The 12427-nt window shown below is 43.2% G+C and overlaps 1 long non-coding RNA gene across 2 annotated transcripts in view; it reads left to right on the forward strand.

Annotated features, from left to right (window-relative positions):
• The first annotated feature begins 1036 nt into the window (after positions 1-1036).
• Positions 1037-12427, forward strand: part of LOC134349627 (uncharacterized) — a 93127-nt gene continuing 81736 nt past the window's right edge. For both annotated transcript variants that reach the window (XR_010018729.1, XR_010018727.1), the window contains exon 1: positions 1037-1214. This is a non-coding gene — a long non-coding RNA (uncharacterized LOC134349627). The remainder of the gene's footprint in view (positions 1215-12427) is intronic.

The following is a 12427-nucleotide window of genomic DNA, read 5'->3' on the forward strand; positions in this document are numbered from 1 at the left end:
ACCTTACTAGAGTTCTCTGCCCTTGTGCATCTCAACTAATAAGGCTTTTCTACAAGAATTTTCACTTAATGACTTGCCTGCTACCTTTAGTGATCCAAGCACCCACACTCCAATATCTCTCCTCCTCCGCACCACTCAATATCGTGCCATTTATTGACGCAACTCCCAAATACAGTTCCTCCCACTTCTCAATCATCACTGTTCTGCCCAGTCAGCAGACCACTAATATCATCCTTCAATCTTCAAAGTTTAAAGTAAATTGATTGTCAAAGTACATGCAGAATATGTCACTATTAATTAATTGTCATGTTAATTCTCTTGCAGGCATTCACAGTAGAACAACGAAATACAATAGAATAAAAGGAAAATGATGCAAAAACAAAGACTGACAATCAACCAATGTGTAAAATAAGACAAACTGTGCAATAAATAATTAGATAGATAGACAGACAGACAGACAGACAGGCTGGGTAGCCAGAAAGATAAATAACTAAATATTGAGAATATGAGTTGTAGATTTCTTGAAAGTGAGTCTACAAGTTGTGAATCCGTCAGGGTTGAGGTGATTGAAGTTATCCAGGCTGCTTCAGGAGCCTTATGGTTGAAGGGTAATAACTGTTCCTGAACCTGGTGGTGTGCTCATGTACCTCTTCCCCAGTGGCAGCTGCAAGATGAGAGCATGGCCTAGAAGGTGGGGGTCCTTGAAGATGGATGCTGCTTACTTGTGGCATTGCTCCTTGTAGATGCTAATCCTTTCCTTCTCACTGTAACCTTGCTATGTTTTGCCTCATCTGCATGATTTTTTTATCTGAAAATTATTCATATTGTGCATGTTCCATTAATTATGTCCTTAACTTTCTTGTTAAATCTAGAAAAACAATAGAAACAAGGCCTTTGCACCCCCCCCACACACACACACACACACACACACACACACACACACACACACACACACACACACACACACACCACTAGATGGCAATATGAGACAACTCTTCGATAATTCCTAAGCAAGTGATTCTGCAAATATCAGAAATCCAGAGCAACACGTACAAAGTGCTGAAGCAGATCGGGCAGCACCTATGGAAAAGAAATTGAGTTGATGCTTTGGGCCGAGACCCTTCATCAGGACTGGAAAGTCGGGGGGAAGAAACCAAAATAAGAAGGTGGCCACCAAGAGCAAGGCAGCTGGGTCTTTGCAAGAGGATCTTTAGGTAAATGAGTTCTATTGATCACTTTTTTTTCTAGACAATGATCACTGCAATCAATAAATAGCCTGTAACTTCAGCTTTAAGTTCATAAAAATAGCCTGTTAAGTTTAAGGGGAGGACCATAAATGCCGATCGGGAGGTTTACATGGAGAGAGGCATAAGCTTCCCTGACTACGTCGAACTCCTACCATTTTTAACACCAACAGCAAAGCTGGAGGAAGCAATGAAACAGGCAAGAGTGCAGTGGATTCTGGTTAATTGGGACACATCAGGATCAGTATCTTTTGGCTCAATTAAGGGGCCGCAACAATTAGCTCAAATCTAACGGAAATAGTTAAAAAGGTACAAAAAAAGGACAAAGTAATTGAAGGATGTACCCTAACAGGTGTATGTAACAAGCAAGCAAACTGAGTAACAAATTATGCACTTAAATGAAATTCAGAACAAATTAGAACACTATCAATACTACACAATACTATAAAACTGTGTATTAGTTTCTAATAGTTATTGACGAAGGAATTAATCCACCGTATGCCGCTGCATTATTTTGACTGACTGTCATGAACGAAATCAGTACAGACACCTGGTGTAGATAGTGGACTGCCTTCATACTATGCTATGAAAGATTGCATCCTGCAAATCTTCACTTTAATTGTAACATTCAAAATGATTGTTGATACCTTCAATTTTTTTCATAGTTCTTAAGTTGTTGAAGCAGTGAAATTGTTTCATTTTCACTCCCGGCCATTTCTAGCATCTCCAAGGCTGAGCACCTGAATGCTTGAAACCACAGTGAGCAAAACCGTTCTGATTTGTCTTACTGCTTATTTCTTGCCAACTATCAGTGACCAAAAAACTCTGCTTTTTGAACACAAGTACATGCAGCTGACGCTATTTAAAAACTGTTTGCTCTAAGCACAGCATAGTGTATAATGTCCACACAAGAGCACATGTCTGAAGCTAATTAGAAACTACTCAGTAACAGTCTCCTGCCCCAATTAAGCAGTGTAATGTCCCATACAAACAAAGGGAATCTAGTCTATTTTCTCAATTAGTTTTTGTTCTTTAAGAGTTGTCCCAAATAAGCAGCTGGCCTGGTTAACTGGAATCCATTATATTTCAATACTCTGCACCTACAGATCGAATCTGAACTCTCAGACAGGCATGAAGCATTGAGCAACGTTTGGAGGACGCAGGACAATGTCTTTACACCATACTTCAGACCATCTCCCACCCCTCCCCTGATGGGAATGTAGATGATTTCATCAGAAGACTGACTCTAGTGGCACAAGAGTGCAAGTACAAAGATATTCTCCTCAGAAAATTCAAAGGAATGATACTTATCTAAACTTTGATTGTTAGAGTTTGAAATAGGAGAATGCAGGTGATCCTCCTATCCAAAAAGTACAACTTGTTCTGGGACAAAGCATGCTCCACAAAGTCAAACTACACAGATTCAGCCACCCCAACCCCCATCACCATTGATTAAGGCAGTAGTGGACCAATTGCCCCTCCCTAAAATGTCAATGCTGGCCAACGGATACTGATCCACACAGATGACGTAAGCCTCCACAGAGTTGCCATTGCTGTGGGGGAAGTTCTGCTGAATGGTCCAATTGCAAGCATCAAAAGACAGCCTGACAGTTCTGTCAGAAAGCCGGCCGGGCACCTCAAGAAGTTGTGCTTCCTTAAGCAAGGCGCTGTGAGCCTGTGGCAGAAATCAACCATCAACTCCCCGCAAGGAGACGGCTGGAGTGAAGAAGTGGGCACCATTTTCCAAACCCATGACAAGGGCCACCGAAACCAGCCTCCTTACTTGGTTCCACTCACAGTGGACAACTGGCCCATGAAATTTGAGCTGGCTCCCATGTCAACTGTCACCTTGGTAAGCAAATTATCCTTAATATCCCCAGATTCCAAAGTTATGAACATCAGACTCAGTGTTCCTCATTTACACTGGAGGTAGCGTGGATGCCTTTACAGCAGAAGTGGTTCACAGGGGGACCTGTTTTACTCATTCGTGCACGTAGTTAGGAGACATCAACAGCCTAATTTACTGGACAGAAATTGGATTAAAAAGATGCCATCAGTGGTGTCCTGCGTCAATCGTATCACCCCCTTTGAATTCTCTATTACAAGAGCACCAGTGGGTTTTCCAAGCTGATGTTTTGGGTCAATACTTTGGCCCAGCAGTTAAATTCAAATTTATGAAGAACTGTGAGACAGAGTTTTACAAGGCCCACCCACTGCCATATGAGTTGGGCCCAAAGGCAGAAGGTACAATTGGATCAATCACAGAGAACAGATCTCTTGGAGCCAGCCGTCCAGGAGCAAATTTGCAGCAAGCCAGAGGCCATGAAACAATATTACACCAGGCAGCAAATATTTGGTGCCAGAGGCAAAGTCTACACGTGCATCTCAATGAAAGAAAACTGGCTAGCGGCTATCAACCAGAAAGGTCACGGTTAAGTAGCAGAACTTGAGCTGACACACGAATGAATTGTTAGGTAACATTTGGATCATATAACTGACAGGGTCCTAGGGAAGCTACAGAAGTGACCTCTGCTGATGAAAACAGTATTCCACAGATGAACCCATGGACCTTCATCAAGAGAAGAAATTCACAGCCCACTGCCGTCGATGTCAGCTAATCAGGAGGGCAGAGTGAGAAGCTGGCCTCCCTGTGGCGATCCACAAGGGTGTGCTAGCCGGTTGACCATTATCAAGCAGGATAGACATTTTATAATTTTTCTCAGGTTACTTCACATACTCCCTTCTTCTGTGGTTCCCAGCTTTAGGGGAAGAAAGGAGGAAGACAGCAAAAAGGAAATTATAGACCAGTTAGCTTGACCTCAGTGCTTAGGAAGATGTTAGAGTCAATTGTTAAAGATGAGGTGGTGGAGTACTTTGTGACACAGGACAAGATAGTATAAAAGTCAGCATGGTTTCCTTCAGGGAAAATCCTGCCTGACGAACCTGTTGGAATGCTTTGACGAGATTACAAGTAGGATAGATAAAGGGGCTGCAGTGGATGTTGTATATTTGGACTTTCAGAAGGCCTTTGACAAAGTGCCAAGCATAAGACTGTTTACCAAGATAAGAACACATGGTATTACAGGAAAGTTACTAACATGGTTAGAGCATTGACTGATTGGTAGGAGGCAGCCACTGGAAATAAAAGGATCCTTTTCTGGTTGGCTGCCAGTGACTAGTGGTGTTCCACAGGTGTCGGTGTTGAGACCACTTCTTTTTATGCTGTATATAAATGATTTAGATGATAGAATAGATGGCTTTGTTGCCAAGTTTGCAGATGATACAAAGATTGGTGGAGGGACAGGTAGTGTTGAGGAAACTGGTAGGATGCAGCAGGACTTGGATAGATTAGGAGGATGGGCATGAAAGTGGCAAATGAAATACAATGTTGGAAAATGTATGGTCATGCACTTTGGTAATAGAAATAAATGTGCAGACTATTTTCTAAACAGGGAGAAAATTGAAAAATCAGAGATGCAAAGGGATTTGGGAGTCCTTGTGCAGAACACCCTGAAGATTAACTTGCAGGTCGAATTGGTGGTGAGGAAGGCAAATGTTATGTTAACATTCATTTCAAGAGATCTAGAATACGAGAGCAGGGATGTGAAGCTGAGACTTCATAAGGCACCGGTGAGGCCTCACCTTGTGAACAGTTTTTGGCCCCTCAGTTCAGATCAATGTGCTGGCATTGGAAAGGGTCCAGAGGAGGTTCACAAGGTTGATTCTAGGAATGAAAGTGTTATCATACGAGGAATGTTTGATGAAACTGTGTCTGTACTCGCTGGATTTCAGAATGTTGAGGGGGGATCTCATTGAAACCTTTCGAATGTTGAAAGGCCTAGACAGAGTAGATGTGGAAAGGATGTTTCCCATGGTGGGAGGGTCTAGGACAAGAGGGCACAGCCTCAGGATTGAGGGCACCCTCTCAAAAAAGAGATGCAGAGAAATTTCTTTAGCCAAAGGGTGGTGAATTTGTGGAACTTTTTGCCACATGCAGGTGTGAAGGCCAGTTCGTTGGGTATATTTAAGGCAGAGATTGATAACTTCTTGATTGGACATGGCATCAAAGGTTACGGGGAGAAGGCCGGGAACTGGGGTGAGGAGGAGAAAAAGAAGAATCAGCCATGATTGAATGGCGGAGCAGGCTCGATGGGTCAGATGATCTAATTCTGCTCCTATGTTTTATGGTCTAAGTGATGAACCATATCCGATCAATTGCAAGAATTGGCAAGTCAGCATGCAGTTGTCTGATGGTGCAGTGAATCCATTGGGCCTCACATGTGCAGAAGGCTCTCTCTTTTCTCACGGGCTTTCGAATGTGCATGTTTGGTCTCATTGGGCTCAGTTCATATTTCTCACACTGTAAGATCCCCAACGGGTACCGTTACTGACATGACTCAGTAAAAATATTTAATCCTACCACCCAATTGTCATTCTTGCTCTATGACTACGGAACAACAGTCATCGCAGTCCCATGTCTTCACTCCAGGCAGTGTTCGAAGCCGTCTATCAAATGTTTGCTGTTTGCACAATGTTCCATCCTATTACTACCCTTCAGCTGACGAACTGGTCCATGTTGTAATGTGGACGAAATTACCGGAGAGACAGAGTCACTTGTAGATACAAAGCAGCTTCTTTATTCGACATAACGAGGTACAGCAGGTATCTACGTATGGAGACGCTTTCCGCAGAAAGGTCTGCTAGCTAAATGTGGGCTCGATATTTATATGCTAAACACAAAGGCAATCGCTACTTAAAAGTTACAGTCAATGCTTCCTTTTGAAGTTACATACAAACATCACACCTTCAGATTTCATCCTTTCCTTCTGACGCCAACATGTCTGGGTTGGTATCCACAGCTTTTAGTTCAATCCACAATACATTTATTTGGCATTTTACGTGCTAACATAGAAGACAATTAATATTTATAATGTATAGATAAGACTGTCTTCGAAACTACAGCATCAGGCGTCAGAAGCATCTGGTATTTACGCCTTTTAGGAAGTCCATTGTGGTGGACTCAATCCACAGTCCTTTGTCAAACAGTTAAAATAGAAGTCTGGTGGCCAAAGTCATTTAAGTGTAAACAAATCATCTGCCCAAGACAAATCCACTCTAACAGTCCATACCTGTAGCAACCCTTCAGCTGACCAGCTGGTCCACACCTGCAGCAACCCTTCAGATGACCAACTGGTCCATATCTGTAGTAACCCTTCAGCTGACCGACTGGTCCACACCTGCAGCAACCCTTCAGCTGACCAACTGGTCCATATCTGTAGTAACCCTTCAGCTGACCAACTGGTCCATATCTGTAGTAACCCTTCAGCTGACCAACTGGTCCATATCTGTAGTAACCCTTCAGCTGACCAACTGGTCCATATCTGTAGTAACCCTTCAGCTGACCAACTGGTCCATATCTGTAGTAACCCTTCAGCTGACCAACTGGTCCATATCTGTAGTAACCCTTCAGCTGACCAACTGGTCCATATCTGTAGTAACCCTTCAGCTGATGAACTGGTCCACACCTGCAGCAACCCTTCAGCTGACCAACTGGTCCATATCTGTAGTAACCCTTCAGCTGATGAACTGGTCCACACCTGTGTGCAGCAAGACCCAGCAAATGAAAGGTTTGTGCTTATAGCATTTGGCCACAAAAGGCCACCTGAAGGAGGGTCTAACCTCTCACCTTTGACTCTTAAAGTAGTTTTTATCACTCTGTCCTCTGCAGTCAGTATTCTGCAGGATCAGCACGGAACAAAAATTCATTGAATCTGCCTCAGAAAGTGGGTTCCCCAAGCAAAAGGTTCACCTCCAGACATTCCACAGCTTTCCCACCAGGTGGAAGGCAACAGCCAGGAGTCCGATGGAATACTCTGTGACTCTGCTTGCAGCTCCAGGAGAAAGCAGTCCATTGAACCGACATCCCATCAAACAACCGCAAACATTCATTCCCTCCAACACCACTCACAGTGACTACAGAGCGTACCATCTACAAATTGCACTGCAGTTCTACACACCAGAGCTACTCCACCTGCACCTTCCTCACCTCACACTCACATCGTCACGGAGGACAAGGATGGCGGGCGCATGGTACCGCTGCCGTCTGCAGGACCACTCCAAGCTCCACGCTAACCTTGTGTAGGCGTAACTTCATTGTCATCATATAGTCCAAGCATTGGAAATGGCTCAGCGACAGTGCTTTGGGAGTACCTTTACCAGAAGAACTGAAGTGCTTTGAGACAACTCACCATCACCTCCTCGGTGACAATTATGGATGGACGTTAAATGTTGACCTTGCAGCAAAGCCTCAACCAAAAAAATGAATTTAAAATAAAGCTGCCAATCAATTAGCCTCCCAATCTCCCACCAGAGCCTCCCTGCAATTTCCTCACAGGCCACATTGCCACTTAGCTCTGAACCATCAGCAAACTTGGACATATTACACATGCAACTCAGCAAACATCTATCCCATGGTTATAGCCCCCCAGCTGAGAATGACCCATGTAACCTTTCTTGCTGTGTGTTACCTGTTAACAGATATTCAGTGCGGGTCTGTGAATTACCTCAATAACGTATGCTGCGATTTTATCTAGTAACCTCTTGTTAACAAATGTTCTCTGAAAGTCAAAGTACACTGGCGATTTTGTTTTTATCTTTTCTGCCAGGGCAATGAACCTAGAGGACAGAAAGCAAGTTGAATTGATACAGGTTAAAACTTTCCTCTTTATAGGTGTGTCACCTTGGAGTTAACTCTTCAGCTCAGTTCCAAACACCTGCTTCCATCAGCACATTCTTGTCCCCAGGATTCTCCCTCCAACAACACCCCTAAACTGAGATAAATCACTCTAAAACTGGCACACTTTTGTTGGAGGTATGACCCTAAAATATAGGAGCAGAATTAAGCTATTTGGCCCATCAAGTCTACTCCGCTATTTCATTATGGTTGATTATTACCCTTCTCAGCCCCATTCTCCTGCCTTCTCCCCGTAATCTTTGACATCCTTACTAATCAAGAACCTATCCATTTCCACTTTATTATACCCGATTACTTGGCCTCCGCAGCCATCTGTGGCAAAGAATTCCACAGATTCACCACCCTCTGACAAAAGAAATTCCCCCTCACCTCAGTTCTAAAGAGGATGTCCTAGTATTCTGGGGCTGCATCCTCTGGTCCTAGACTCCTCCACGAATGGAAACATCCTCTTCATGTCCACTCTATCTAGATCTATGGAGCTCCTTAGAAATGACATAAAGCATGCACCACTGGCCTTGCATTGATCAGGCCAGGCAGGGTATTCCAGTAGCCGCTGCTGGCTTTTTTGGAATCTGACTTGTTGAGTGTATATTCTCATACCTACTTCGATACACCAGCTCACAATGCTGTTTCCACATAATTGAGTATGTATGTGTGTGTTGTTTCTAAATACCATTTTGACACTATGATCAACCATGTTAGCTGCTTTGAGCAGCAGACTCAAACAAACCTGCTATCGTATATATAATGCCTTTCAGGTGCCTTTCAGTCTGGCATTAAGTACTTTACAGCCAATTAAACTGTGTTTAGTCGCAGGAAATACAGCGGCAAATGTGCACATTATGCTTCAAACAATCAGCAATACTGATTGAATTACGAACATTGATCAGGTCACTGGGACTGGTCGTTCGGAGATGTTGCATCAGCAGCCTTGTGCTCAACATTCGCAATCACAAGGAGCTGATTGTGGAACTCAGGAAGGGAAAGTCAGGGGAAACATGCACCAGCCCTCATTTGGGGAGTCAGTGATGGAAAGGGCGAGCAGCTTCATGCTGCTGGGTGTCAACTTCTCAGAGGACCTATCCTGTGCCCCGCACGTTGATTCAAACACAAAGAAGGTATGCCAGCTATTCTTCATTAGGGGCTTGAGGAGATCCATTATGTCACCAAAGACTCTAGGAAATTTCTGCAGAGGTACAGAGGAGCGTATTCTGATTGGCTGTATCACCGGCTGCAGTGGAGGCTCCAATGCTCACGATGTCAAGAGGCTGCAGAGGACTGGAGATTCAGCCAGCTCCATCCAATACACAAGCCCCTTCACTATCGAGTCATCTCCAAACGATGGTGCCTCAAGCAGGCGGCAGCCATCATTAAGGACCCTCACTGTCTGATACATGCCCTCTTCTCAATACCTCTATCAGGGAGGAGGGCATTCTTCCCTTCCGCCATCAGATATCTGAATGGTTCATGAACCTACGAACACTACTTCAATGCTTTGCCCCCCTTTTGCACTGCTTTTTTTTCCAATTTTTTATTGTAACATATTAATATAGATACTTTATTGATCCTGAAGGAAATTACAGTGTCACAGCAGCACTACAAGTGCACAGATATACAAATATTTTAAGGCTTCCGTTAGTCTTGTGAGACCATGGATCTGCACCTGAAAAGTCTTCACTCTCCAGGGCGCAGGCCTGGGCAAGGTTGTATGGAAGACCAGCAGTTGCCCATGCTGCAAGTCTCCCCTCTCCACGACACCGATGTTGTCCAAGGGAAGGACATTAGGACCCATATGGCTTGGCACCAGTGTCGTCGCAGAGCAATATGTGATTAAGGACACAACACGTTCCCTCGGCTGGGGCTCAAACTCACGACCTTCAGGTAGCTAGTCCAATGCCTTAACCACTTGGCCACGTGCCCACACAAATATTAGAAGTAAGAAAGAATTTAAAAAGTTACCTCAAACAGTCTAACAGGAGGGGGGCATCACATGAGGTTGACTCATTATAGAGCCCAGTGGCCGAGGATAAGAATGACTGCATATAGAACTCTTTGCAGCATATATATTTTATATATTGCAATGTGCTGCTGCAAAACAACAAATTTCACGACATATGTCAGTGATGATAAACCCAACTCTGATTCTGAACACTACATCCTCTTTTGCATGACTTATTTTTAACTGTAACTTACGGTAACTTTTTTATGCCTTGTACTGTACTGCTGCTCCCCCAAAAAACAAATTTCACAATACACAATAAGTCGATGATAATAAGCCTGAGTCTCATCCAGAGGACTAACTAACCTGCGATTCCTCAACATAGTGCTGTGGAATACCGAGAGAACAGACAGGTCTTCAGTTAACATCTCATCTGAAAAACAGGACCTCACTACTGCACAGATGTTCAGCTTAAATCCTTGTACTTGTTTCTCCCAGTTGTACTATTCTTAAGTGTAGAATATGGTATGAATTTTGATACAACGTTATTCTAAGCACTGCCATTAGTTGAGTGATTACTGTTAACAGCCCGACCTTTGTTCTTCGAAAAACAGGTACATCACTAACCAAACAAAACCTGAGCCACAGCTGATATTCTAATTCAAGCGCCACATTCAACTTGTGTTTTTGATAAAAGACTAGCCTTTGAACTTTCTAGATCCATTATACAAATGCAAAATACAGCAGATCCAGGACAAAAGAAAAAAGAGAAAATGTTTGAAAATGTTCAATGGACAAATAGTATCAGTTTTGAGATGAAATGGAAGGTTATTGACCTGAAATGTAAACTGTCTCCCCACTGATACTGTACATCTAAACTGCAGAACACGTTCAGCATTTTCCATGTTTATTGCTAGAACCATTAACAATCTCTTTGGAGGGAGGGGGTGATCTCCTTTTACTGCGTGACTGTGTTGTGCTGTATATGCTCTCAACGCAGGTTTCTGAAACAGAGAAATGTTTTTAAAAATTTTTTATTGCTCTCTGTTTTGGAAAGAGATAAGGAAATGAGGAGAGGATAACAACCATAGAACATATGGTAACTGAAGTAACAGAGGTGAGGTAATATGAAGGTGTGAGACCATGAGCCTAAATGAAGGCATTACTCCATCCATTTGTCTGCAACTAAATCATATCGCCCTCAAACATAATAGATAGTTCAGGACATCCTTGGACATAGGACATTGTTAAGGAACCACCTAGAAATTGTATTGGAACCCAGAATAGCTGAGGATTAAAAAGAAAAGATGTGCAATTTGATACTGTGACTGTCTCCAGTCTATACAGTGGCACATTGAGTAGAGGTGCTGCCTCACGACTCCTGCAAGCTCGGTTCCACCCTGACCTCTGGTGCTGTGTGCAGAAATGTGCACACACTCCATGTCACTACATAGGTTTCCTTCCACAGCCCAAAGACAAGCACAAGGTCGACTATTTGGCCCTTGCAAATTGCCTCTAGTGTGTAAATGAGGGGTAGAATCTGGGGAGAGTTTATAGGAGTCTATATAGCAATAAGTTACAGAAAGAGCTCCCTTCTATGAAGATACAAGAGACTGCAGGTACTGGAATTTGGAACAAGTATTCTGCTGGAGGAACTGCTTCACCTGCTGAGCATCTATGTGTGTGTGCGGGGAGGGGGGCGGGCGTTGAAGGAAATGTCAACATTTTGGATTGAAATGCTGCATCAGGACAAAGAGTAGAGACGGAGGATCTCATCTCAGTCCTGATGCTGGGCTTTCATTCAAAACATTGGTAATTCCTTCAGCCCCAACCCCAACCCCATCCCACACTCAGACGTTGCATAGCCTGCTGAATTCCTCCAGCAGCCTCCTTCTATGTTGTAAGAAATTATGATGCAGTGGAATGCATTGTTGTCATGTTCTGCTCTCCAAGGGCAACCCACCCTCTTGATCAGAAGTCAACTTCAAGTTCCGACATAACAACTGGAAAAGCTAACAAAAACATTTGTTCTCTGCACCTTTGTTCATTCACGATAATTATTTCATTCGAAAATAATTGAATAAATAACCAACTACAGTCACAAAACCAGATGGTTTATTTGCATTGATCAGGGACGGAAGCTCTAAAGCCGCAGCTTTGCGGTTGACTTAGAACCATTCTCTTCAATGCCCAAGCGACTTGGTACAGGGGAAATTCCAGATGGTCAGTGAATGTTGGCCATGAACAAATATGGCTGAAGAGAAAAATGAAACAGAGGACATCTAACCAACTGGCTCTTCACAAGCCAATATTACATATTCTTTAGGAAGCAAGGTCATTAAGGTCAATCACTTCTTGCTGCATCATGGTACACATTAGTAAATTCAGTCGATGAAGTTTAGTTTTATAGTCCTGTTTGCAATTTTAAAATGTAATTATTCTTCAGCTATTATAACATTGTTACAATTCATTCAAGGATTTCCAATACTG

Source organism: Mobula hypostoma, chromosome 7, assembly GCF_963921235.1.
Source record: "Mobula hypostoma chromosome 7, sMobHyp1.1, whole genome shotgun sequence".
Classification (NCBI taxonomy): Eukaryota; Metazoa; Chordata; class Chondrichthyes; order Myliobatiformes; family Myliobatidae; genus Mobula; species Mobula hypostoma.